Consider the following 12,039-nt stretch of genomic DNA (forward strand, 5'->3'; position numbering starts at 1 on the left):
TTGATGATCATCTAGACTTTAAAAAAATGTTAATAATGCAATTAAACTTAAAAGTGTGTCTTGCTTGCATTTCTTTTGGAGATGCTGTTATTAAACACCAGCATGCCCCTACAAAGAAGCCCTCAGGCATCAACTTTATCATTTAAGAGTCTGGAAGAGTGCCTTATTATCTATAGTGTCAGTTAAGTGAGAATGCTTTCTAAATTACCTAACAAGGGGGGGAGGAATGTAGAGTGGGGAAGTAGGAAACTTAACCCCAATGGTGCCATTTCTATAAAGGGCTGCAGAAGACTTATAAGCCTTGGCATACTTGTGTCCTAGGAGATTGAAGCTGTAGCTGACACACTCGTTTTCACTGTTTGACATAATATCTCAATTTATACTCACAGAAACACTGACAGGTAAGTGCTATTATTAAGTCCATGTTACAGATGAGGAAACTGAGGCCTATAGAGGTTAAATGACTTACTTTGGGTCACGCAGGTAATAAGTGCATGCAGCAGAATTTGAACTTCTTGATCTCCCTGACACTAGTGCTTCCTGATAGACCCACTGCATGACATGTTATGTAACACACAGAGTTATTATGAAGAAAATGCTTTGTAAACCTTAAAACTCAACATAAATATGAGTTATTATTAGGGAACGATAAGGAAATCTACTTTAAACTCTTTCTTAAAAGGAGAGACACAAAGGGCGATAATTTCCATTTAACATACTTCTAGGTAGAAATAAGAAGCTGTTCATTTTATGGTTGTTGTAGTTTTTTATAATGTATAATCTCTCCTTCCTTAAACAGTATACCAAGTCTATTTGGTTAATTTCTTTTTTTTTCTGTTATAATGAAAGGTATATCCCTTCTTGCTAAAGATAGAGTTGATAAGGCCCAATAGTTGCTATCTCATTTGATGGTGGTCCAGGATAAAATTTTTAAATATTCATTTCTCATAAGAAAATGAGTCATGCAAATAATTCAGAGAAATTAAGGTCTACTAGAATTCAGATTGAAAGTGGTCAACCATTTTTTTGCAATGCCTTCAATGAATCATATATTAACAGGGATTTAAGAAATAAAAAGCTTAGGCATTGTCCTTCACAACAACGAGATTGAAGAGACATCTTTCGGATAAGACTTGAAAAACTTATCACCATTTTCCTCAGAGACAATCCAAAGTAACTCCTTACTATAGCATAAAAAATTATAATTTGCTGTTCAGTCATTTTAGTTGTGTCTGATTCTTTATGTCACTATTTGGGGTTCTCTTGGCAAAGATAATGAAGTGGTTTGTGATTTCCCTTTCTAGCTCATTTTACAGATGAGGAAATGGAGGCAAACAGGGTTAAGTGATTTTCCCAGGGTGACACAGCTAGTAAGTATCTGAGACTGGATTTGAACTCAGGTCCTCCTGACTCCAGGTCTGGCTCTCTATCCACTGCACAACCTAACATCCCAAATCACAATAATGAACACAAAATGACCAGACTAAAGAGGAATTTAATTGTATTTAAATGAAGAAACTGTCCAGGTACAAATTGAAATCTGGGTTCAAACTTTGTCTCTGTTGCTTTCTAACTGTGTTTACCTTGTTAAGTATTTTAACCTTTCTGGATTTCATTTTTATCAATAAAATAAGGTCACTCTGGGGTGGCCAGGTAGCACAGAGAATAAGAGCCCCAGCCCCAGAGTTGGGATCATCTGGGATCGAATCCAGGCTCAGACACTTAACACCCACTCAGAAACACCTAGCCGTGTAACCTTGAGCAAGTTACTTAACCCCAATTGCTTAGGGGTGGCCAGGTGGTGCAGTGAGTAAAAGCACCAGCTCTAGAGTCGGGATGACCTGGGATTGAATCCAGGCTCTGATACTTAGCACCACACCCAGAAATAACTGGCTGTGTAAACTTGAGCAAGTTAGTTAACCCCAATTGCTTTAAAAAAAAAAATAAAGTCGCTCAACTTCCAATGCCTCTATCTAGCTCTATCTAGTTTTAAGCTTACAAGTAAATACATTAATATCCTTATGGGGTTTATACATACATAAATAAATATATATTTATCTTCATATATACATATATATTCAGTAGCACATGAACATAAAAAGAATTCTTCGTTAAATAAAAACTTGGTTTAATTCATTATTCTATTATGAACTGAATCACATATTTTCTACTAATTGCCATATTCAAGTTTCGATTGGCTTACTCTGCAGCTCCTAAGCTCAGATGACTGTGCTAAATCTCTCACCAACCTCTTTTGGTCACTGATCATCTTAGATTGCGTCCTTTACTCTTGTAATCCAAAGAGACTAAAAAGATTTAAAAATCACATGGTCTATGAATTGTCACTACCCTCATTTTCCAATCCAAACAATAATACAAACCACTTGGGATTGGATGACCAAAACTTTCAAGCAAATGATATTTAAAATCATAAAATTATTTCAGAAATGTTAAATTTCTTCATCTAATGTTTTCTAGTGATCTTCTTCCAAAACTTTGATGAACATATTCTGACTTTCATCTTAATAGTGAAATAAAACAATAATTTGAGTCAATAAATGATGATTTATATAGATTCCCACTCATCAGTCTGCATCTAAAAAGATTTAAATAATGTGGGTAAAGTGTGCTCAGGAAAGTATTTGTTCCAAAATAGAGTAAGTGGCAAGACAGTTGTACTTTAAAAACATAGACTGTTGAGGGGTGGCTAGGTGGTGCAGTGAATAGAGCACTGACCCTGGAGTCAGGAGGACCTGAGTTCAAATCTGGCCTCAGACACTTAACACAAAACTAGCCATGTGACTTTGGGCAAGTCACTGAACCCCAATTTCCCGACCTTCCTCCCTCCAAAAAAAAAGAATATAGGCTGCTCATGTCCCATTATCATGGCTCTGGACTCCTAACATTCATTGTGAAGACAGACAGTAGGACAAGGGACAAGTTGGAGGAAAGGAGAGGAGGGGAGAGTCAAGGGGTTGGGCTTTGCCTAGTCTAGTCTCACTAGCAGCTGAGGAAAAGCTGCCAGTCCATTCACAATCCTGCTACTCTAATGTCTTATCCTTTCCTCTTCTCCAAGTCCTGTAGCTCTCTTGAATCTAGCTTGTTCTTCTCCACTGAGAGTAAAAGTTAGTGCAAGCAATTATAAGCAACAAATATCTACTGTTCACCTATCCCACAAGGGCTCTCAATATCCACCTCTTCATTCTTATACATCTGGAAGGACAGAATATAATGGAGGATTATAGTTCTGAATACTTTCAATATTTTAATAACCCAGAACCCCTCAGCCCTCCATAGAAATTGAATGAATTGCAAATTTTTCTTCAGTAAGATTTAAGAGGTAAATAGTTTTGATAATACAAATTTTGTGGTTAAAAACTCTGGTCTGTCTAGTCTAAATGTCTTATTTTGTATAACTATTGGGTTTAAGATTCAGAATATTTAAAAAAAATGTGGAGAATCTTAGAACTTGAAGTGAACTGCTATGTATGAGGTACTAAGGAGTGATAGAACGTAATTACTTAGTGGAATTGACAGTTATATGCCATTGTAAACAGAGTCTGTAGGTGACTTACATATTAAACTGCAATTGGAAAAAGTGTCTAAGGTGAAAGACATTTTAAAGAGAGTTCAGGTGGCAGTCAGTGGGCAGTGGGCAGCAGTTGTGATAGTCATATACTGAGGGAGGTTTTTTTCCTGAGTTTGGGGAAGTTATAGCAGAGGAGTCAATAGATATATTCTGATGAGTGCCTGTATTAGTAAATTCTTAACCAGAAGAATTGGAGCTGAATTTAGGCCCAATCAAGTTCAGAGAGAATAACCTTTCTCCTCTCACAATCGTGACTGGCTATGAGATCCCTTGAAGCTACTATTCTGTTTACACATTGAAAAGCCAAGCATGAACAGCTCTCCAGAGGACTGTTGCTGTGAATAGCTTCAAGGTTCTGATCACATAGTATAGTGAACTTTCTATTTATTCAGTAGTAAACTAAAGCAAAACATTCACACACACCAAAGTACAGCATTCATAATGTTATAACATAGCAACTTATCACTAAAGTGGCCACATAGCTTTCACCAAAGTGGCCACATAGTATTTAACAAAAGATATCATTCAGTGAGTCCTTAACTCAATCATCCTTAAGGAGCAAGCCTCCTTAAGGGACACAAAATACAAAGGTAAAAGTTCTCCACTCCTAGGTCACATTTTCTTAATCTCTCAGTCAAAAAGTCTTCTTTCTTCTTGATTGGAGATCAATTTCCTATCATCCTTAATTCAATCATACTTAAGAGGTACAAGGTACAGAGTACAAAGTTTTCTAACCCCTAGGCCACAGTAATTCATGATCTTCTCAGTCAGCACTAAAAACCCAAAGAGAGGTCTTTTGATCTTGACATGACATTGGCTCCCAAATTCCATGGTTCCTCCTCCATGGGTCCAGCTCCTGCCTGAATCTACCAAGTCGTCACTTGGATTCACACATAGGCAGCTCTCAGTCCAGTTCCTCATCCAGTTCCTTGTCCAGTTCCATATTGAAGCTTATAGTGTCTAGTCCACATCAAGTCCTTCACAGTTTCTGTTTCTGGGAAGATAAAGCTTAACAGAGCCACAACAACATTCATAGACATTACTAGTACCATCATCTATTCACTGTCTGCCTATGAAATTAACAGAGACCCATAAACAAGGTCCAAGAGGTCAACACAAATGATCAGTAAAGAACCAGGACCTCCAAAACCCTTCTCCGGGACTTCTGTAAACAATAAGAAAATCCTCTTTCAGGGCTTCCAGTAAGGTCTCAGGGCTTCTGTACAAACTATTACAAACACAAATCAACACAGACAGAACAGACAGAGTGCTGGTATACCACAAGTTTTCTCCTTCTCAACTCTGCCACATAAATGTTCCCTTCTCAGTTTTGCTCTCTCCCAGCTTGTACTCAGCTTGTTATCAGGTCTTTAGCTCCTCCTTGTTCTGCCCACCTCTTATGTCCTCCCTGTTCCTGTCTTTGGCAAGTCCCTCCCACAGTAGATTTCACCAGTTCTGTTTCTTAACATAGACCTGATATAATCATGGGCAAGGTTCAAAAGAAACTTGAACTGAAACGAGGTGCTAAACAATTAAATAGCTGAAACAAGATGCTAAGTACTTCTTTGCTTGCCATTATACACATTTACATTTCTTTATGTTTTAATAGTGTAAATAAATCTCTTGTTCAGTAAGAGTGACATATATTTAAGCTTTTGAGTTTAGAGTGTGGTACATAAGAGGAGAAAGATCACTTATGTACACACACACACACACACACACACACATTCTATAGTTGATAGAAAACTGATTGACTTTGGAGATAGAAAATTTAGGTTCAAATCCAACCTCTGATACAGGCTGAATATGTGATTGTGGTCAAGTTACTTAGGGTGTTAATGCATACATATATATATTCATATATACCTATGTATATATGAATATATAGATATATAGATATCTATACAGTAGCACATGAAGACAGTAAATGACATTGGGAGACTATTTCCTCATCTCAGAGTTTCTTATTCAATGAAAACATAGGTCTAGACCTTACCTCATATACATTACAAACATACATATGTTCATGGATGACCTCCAGTTATATTTTGTATGTTACAGTCTGAATAATAGATACTCTTTATTCACGTGTTTTGACCTGAGTAAATATTTCAGCCAAAATCCATATAGTGAGAATTTATTAAGTAGACTTTTTAATGTTCTAGGACAATGTCCACCACGATCAGAAGCATCTGAAAATAGTTATAGAAGAAATGGAAATGGTACTGGAGCAACCAAAGATAGGTAAAACAGCTAGATTAGACCAAGAATGAACAGAGGAGGGGGGTCCATGCTGGAAGAAACACAAATATAAAGAAAATTAGGAAACAATTCTCAAGGTACTTGAAAGAAGTAAAAATGCCAAAGGTATGAGAAAATCCCAGATCATATTATTAACCCCCAAAAATGTTGCCTAAAAACCACCAATAATAGCCAATGTATATACAGATTTTTTTTCTATGTATAAAATATTTTCATGAAACTGATATATATATATATATGTGTGTGTATATATATATATGTATATATATATATATATATATTAATTGAGGATGTCCTCATTGATTCTTGGAGGAAACATTTATACTTTTGCTAGCAGTATTTTAGGGAAGACCACATCCTTAAAACACACACACACACACACACACACACACACACACTTGACTAAAAGTTCTGAGGAATATAAGATACCATTGTATTTATGGTTTTTAACAATTAAAAATCTTCTCCATCAACTTGCCTCCTTATGCTTATATCACTGTGTTCAAGGCTGTCTCAAACAACTCTTCAGTATAGACATACTTCAGAGATATTGCAGGTTTGGTTCTAGACAACTGCAATAAAGTGAGTAATATAAATTTTTCAGTTTCTTAGTGTGCATATAAATTTTGTTTACACTATATTGTAGTCTATTAAGTGTTCTAAATAGTATTGTCTCAAAAAAACTCTACTCAACAACAATATACATATTTTAACCAAAAAATACTTCATTGCAAAAAACAATGTTAACCATTTTCTGAGCCTTTAGTAAATAATAATCTTTTCTGTTGGTGGAAGGTTTTGCCTTGAAGTTGATGGCTGCTAACCCATCAGGGTGGTGTTTGCTGAACTTTGGGGTTGCTGTGGCAACTTCTTAAAATAAGAAATCAATGAAATTTGCCTCATTGATTGACTTTTCCTTTCACTTGAACACTTAGAGGATATTGTAGGGTTATTAATTGGCCTAATTTAAACACAGTTGCTTCTCAGGGAATAGGGAGGCCCAAGGATAGGGAGAGGGATGGGCAAATGCCCATGGGTGTAGTAGTCAGAACACACAATATTCATCAATTAACTTCCCAGTCTTGAATGAGGATGGTTTGTGATACCCGAAAACAATTACAATAATAATATAAAAAATCACTATTCATGGATCACTAGAACTGACAATAATAATAATGGAAAAGTTTGAAATATTCTGAAAATTGCCAAAATGTGACACAGAGATATTATATGATCCCATGCAGTTGGAAAAATAGCACCAATAGACTTACCTGATTCAGGGTTGCTATACATTTTCAATTTGTGAAAAAAAAAATACAATAGCTGTGAAGTACAATAAGGTAAAGCACAATAAAACAAAGTATGCCTATGCTATGAAAATGAGGGTCAGTGTGGTATAGCAGAATAAGCCCTGAACTTGGAGTCAAGACACCTGAGCTCTTGTCCTAATTCTGTTTCTCATTAGCTGAGTGACCTATTACTTGCTACTTATTAGCTCTGTTACTTATTAAGTGGGTGACCTTGGATAAAACACTTAACCTTTCTCGGTCTTCATTTTTATTAGACCGTCAGTGATGAATAGCTGACATTCTCCCTCCTCCTTCCCAGATACTCAAGGAGTTGAAAGCAACAAATGGAAGTCACTCCCTTTAAAAAAAAAAGTTCTGATATGTTGGAAAAAGGCCTATCAAAATATTGCAACAGAGTAAACTTGAAAGCAGAGGAATAAGTTGAGGATAAGAGGAAGTATATGTAAAATATATGCAATCCCTGGGCTTCTTTAACACTCCCTTCAGTTGCTGTATCTGCCTGATCTATTTATTTGTTGTTTTCCTCCTTCTAAAATTTGTACTTTTTTAAACTTACCTGTGAATGCGTTGTATCACCCTTCTCCCCTTTTTATGTGAGCTAGCTCCTTGTGTCATGGATTCATTTTCTTTCTTTTTTTTCACTTGAATCTTTAACATACAGCAAAGTGTGCAGAATAGGACTTTACTACATATTGTTGGGTTTAAATGAATTGAAGGCAAATGGACATTTTATCTTTTGACTTTAAAAAATCATTTTGACCAGTAGGTGGCACTGTTGGCCATGACCCTGATCTGACACCTTGGGAAGGTTCTAGAGTTAGGTGTTCCCAACCAGGATAAATGCTTATCCTGGCATTTATAGGCATGCATCTTACTGGGTAGAGATGCTGGGATATTTCAATCTCTGTATTATGCTCAGAGAATGGAGAATAACTTATTTGTCAACTCTCAAAATTTTGAGAGTTAGAAGAAATCTTGTTTGTGATCCAATCTCATACAAAAACTGAAGAAATCACAACAGTAAAATGTATGACATTTAGTCATTTAGCCTCCACTTAAAGATCTTCAAATGAAGTCTCTGTCTTTCTGTGAAGGGCAGTACTGATGAGGTACAGGCTCTGGGAACCCCCTTGAAATCTGATTGAATCTTCCCATTTCATGAGAGATTTGCCTTTGGCCATGAGTCTGTCATTATAGCTAGGCCCAAAACTCTATTACTAACCTAGCCCTCCTTTGTCCAGCTACTTCCCACCCTAGATCCTCCCAAACCCTCCATTGTCATCTCCAGGTAGCCTCCAGCTACTTTCTACCCTTAATCACTCGTCACTGGAGTCTGACCTCATTTGACCCTTCTTGAAGACCCTCCCCAAAGTCCACCTCTAGACCACCCCTAGATTCCTCTCACAACCTTTCTGTATATGAGATGCATCTTCCCTCAATGAGAATGTCAGAGAATGATCTAGAGCAGACTCACTCTGTGTCAGATTATTCTGGCCTGCTTGTCCAGTACAAGCATCATAGATACTGAGGCTCCTTAAGAGTCTACCCATTATAGTGAAACTTTTACTAAACTTTGCTTTTCTTTGGCTGAGAGAAGACGTGAGTCAAATTCATTTGGCAGGACCCAGCATGTTGGTATTTTGTGGTCTTGAGCACCCCTAGCCTTATACCTCAACATTTTATGGTGACCTCATTAGTATTGCCTCATTATCTAAGGCCACATGAATTATTTTTGGAATTGAAAACTTAGAAAATAGTTCTCAAACTTGATTCCTCTTTGAGCACCCCTACTTTCCTTCTTGAAATCAATATATTTTGATGAGTCCTCATCATGCCCTTGACATAAGACATTCACTCAGTACAAAAAAACAAATATGCTTTAATTATATATAATACTTACTTTTGGTATAAAATCATATTAAAAAATAATACCAATAAAATAATACATAATAAAACAATTACCAAGCAGTTCCACATCCACTAGCTCTGCCAGGCCATATCAGCCATTGATTATATATTACAAGACACTCTGATACCAGGTGTTCTAAGGAAAATACATATGGGAATAGAAATGTAGAAAGTACCCTATAGTTAATATTTACTCATTTTTCAACTCTCCAGGGTTTGTTATCAGGAAAGACCTAAGACACAATTCCAGAAATCTGGGAAAATATCTTTCCATCTGTTGTCCGGTAGAGAGCCAGGGATTTAAGCAGTCTTGGCTATTCTTGGCAAGAAATCCCAACCTCTTTTCTCAATAGATAGCTTATTTGTGCAATACAATGGGTAAATTGGCCATTGTCTATGTAGACTGTCATCTCTCTCTAAATTTGAGCATAGCCTTATTTTGTAGCAGTTGTGACACATCATTTTTATTGTAGCATGTCCTATAAGGGCAGCCCTCTAGCCTCCCCATTATCCCACACACCTCTTACAGCATGATCAGATAGCATTTCAGGCATGTACATGGAAACTTTAGGTGGGTCAGCTTCTTGTCATGTGTGAGTCCCAAAGAATATGGATTCTAAATAGTAAAATCATTTAGGAGAAGGTAAAAAGAGTAATTATCTTAGATAAATGAGGTGTGAGAGGGAGAACTGACACAGAGGAATTAGGGAGGAGTGCTGGTAGTTCTGGAACCCTACCAAAGAATATGGGTTCATGCTATGTGGTGACAAAATCTTTTTTTTCTTTATTAATTTGTTTGTTTACTTTTATTTTACAAGATTCAATTCCACAATTCCTTGGGTTTCAAATTTTCTCTTCCTCCTTCCCTTACCCCCCACAACGGCATACAATCAGGTATAGGATCTGCAAATACTTTCACATTAGACATTAGACAGGTAATAAAGATGGATTGTATCAGATGGAAGGAAAAATGGTAAGGACAAAACCAAACCAAACAAGAACAAGAAAAAGATTGGGTAGTTTGCTTCAATCTTGATTCATACTCAGTTCTCTCTAGTTCTTTCTCTGGATGTAGACATCTCTCTCCATCATGAGTCTTTTGAAGTTGACTTACATCACTACATTGCTAAGAAGAGTCCAGTCTATCACAGTTGGTCGTCACACATACGTTGTGTCTGTAATTGTGTACAAATTTCTCCTGGCTCTACTCTTCTCACTCAGCATCAGTTCATATAAGCCTCTCCAGGTAAATACGAAGTCCATCTTCTTCTCATTTCTTATAGCACAAAAGCATTCCATTACATGCATATAACACAACTTGTTCAGCCATTCCCTAATTGATGGGCACCCCCTTAATTTACAATTATTTGCCACCATAAGAAAGAGCTGCTATAAATATTTTTGTACATATGGGTCTTCCTCCCACTTCTATGATCTGTCTGGGATATAATCCCAGAAGTGGTATTGCCGGGTCAAAGGGTATGAAATTATTTATAGCCCTTTGGGGATAATTCCACATTGCTCTCCAGAAAGGCTGGATCAGTTTACAACTCCACCAGCAATGCATTAGTGTTCCAATTTGCCCACATCTTCTCCAGCATTTGTCATTTTCCTGTTTTGTCACTTTAGCCAATCTGACTGGTGAGATGTGATACCTCAGAGTTGTTTTGATTTGCATTTCTCTAATCAATAGTGATTTAGAGCATTTCTTCATATGCTTATAGATATCTTTAATTTCTTCCTCTGAAAACTGCCTGTTCATATTCTTTGACCATTTATCAATTGGGGAATGACGTGTATTCTTTTTTTTTTTAATTATGGCTTATCCTTCCTTTATTTACTAATTTGCAAGTTGCTAATAGTTTTTTTATTTTAGTTTTTTTAAACAATTGGGGTTAAGTAACATGCTCAAGGTTATGCGACCGGTTATTTCTGGGTGTGGTGCTAAGTATCTGAGCCTGGATTTGATCCTCAGGTCATCCCGACACTAGGGCTAGTGCTCTTACTCACTGAGCCACCTGGCCATCCCGTGACTTGTATTCTTATAGATTTGACTCAATTCTCTATATATTTTAGAAATGAGACCTTTATCAGGGATATAGGCTCCAAAAATTCTTTCCCAATTTCCCACCTCCCTGTTAATCTTGGTTACACTGGTTTGTTTATACAGAAGATTTTCAATTTAATGTAATCAGTATCATCCATTTTGCATTTTATAATGCTCTCTAATTCTTGTTTGGTCATAACATCTTCCCCTCTCCACAAATCTGAAAGGTAAACTATTCTTTGTTTTATGAGACTGCTTACAGTATCAACCTTTATACCTAGATCATGCACCCATTTAGACTTTATTTTGGTATATGGTGTTAGATAATGTTCTATGCCCAGTTTCTGCCATACTATATTCCAATTTTCCCAGCAGTTTTTGTCAAATAGTGAGTTCTTATCCCCAAAACCAGGGTCTGGAGGTTTATCAAACAATAGATTACTAGAGTCATTGACTTCTGAATCTCGTGTGCCTAATCTATTCCATTGATCCACTCCTCTAGTCCTCAGCCAGTACCAAGTAGTTTTGATGACTGCTGCTTTATAATACAGATTGAAATCTGGTATAGCTAGACCACCTTCCCTATCATTTCTTTTCATTAATTTCCTTGATATTCTGGACCGTTCATTCTTCCAAATGAATTTTGATACTATTTTTTCTAGATCTATAAAGTAGTATTTTGGTAAATTGATTGGTATGGCACTAAATATATAATGTAATTTAGGAGAAATTGTCATTTTTATTATATTATCTTGACCCAGCCATGAGCAATGGATATTGTTCCAATTAGTTAGATCTGACTTTATTTGTGTGAAAAGTATTTTGTAGTTGTGATTATATAGGTCTGTTGTGGCAGGTAGATTCCCAAATATTTTATAATGTCTACAGTAACTTCAAATGGGATTTCTCTTTCTATCTCTTGC

General features: G+C 36.5%; 1 long non-coding RNA gene across 1 annotated transcript in view; it reads left to right on the forward strand.

Annotated features, from left to right (window-relative positions):
* The first annotated feature begins 264 nt into the window (after positions 1–264).
* The window catches only part of LOC138171115 (uncharacterized), an 85,864-nt gene continuing 74,089 nt past the window's right edge, over positions 265–12,039 (forward strand). The window contains exon 1 of the long non-coding RNA XR_011170803.1: positions 265–401. This is a non-coding gene — a long non-coding RNA (uncharacterized lncRNA). The remainder of the gene's footprint in view (positions 402–12,039) is intronic.

Source organism: Petaurus breviceps, unplaced genomic scaffold (genome assembly GCF_028583685.1).
Source record: "Petaurus breviceps papuanus isolate PSGF00001 unplaced genomic scaffold, PetGlider_PUasm1.0 419, whole genome shotgun sequence".
Lineage (NCBI taxonomy): Eukaryota > Metazoa > Chordata > Mammalia > Diprotodontia > Petauridae > Petaurus > Petaurus breviceps.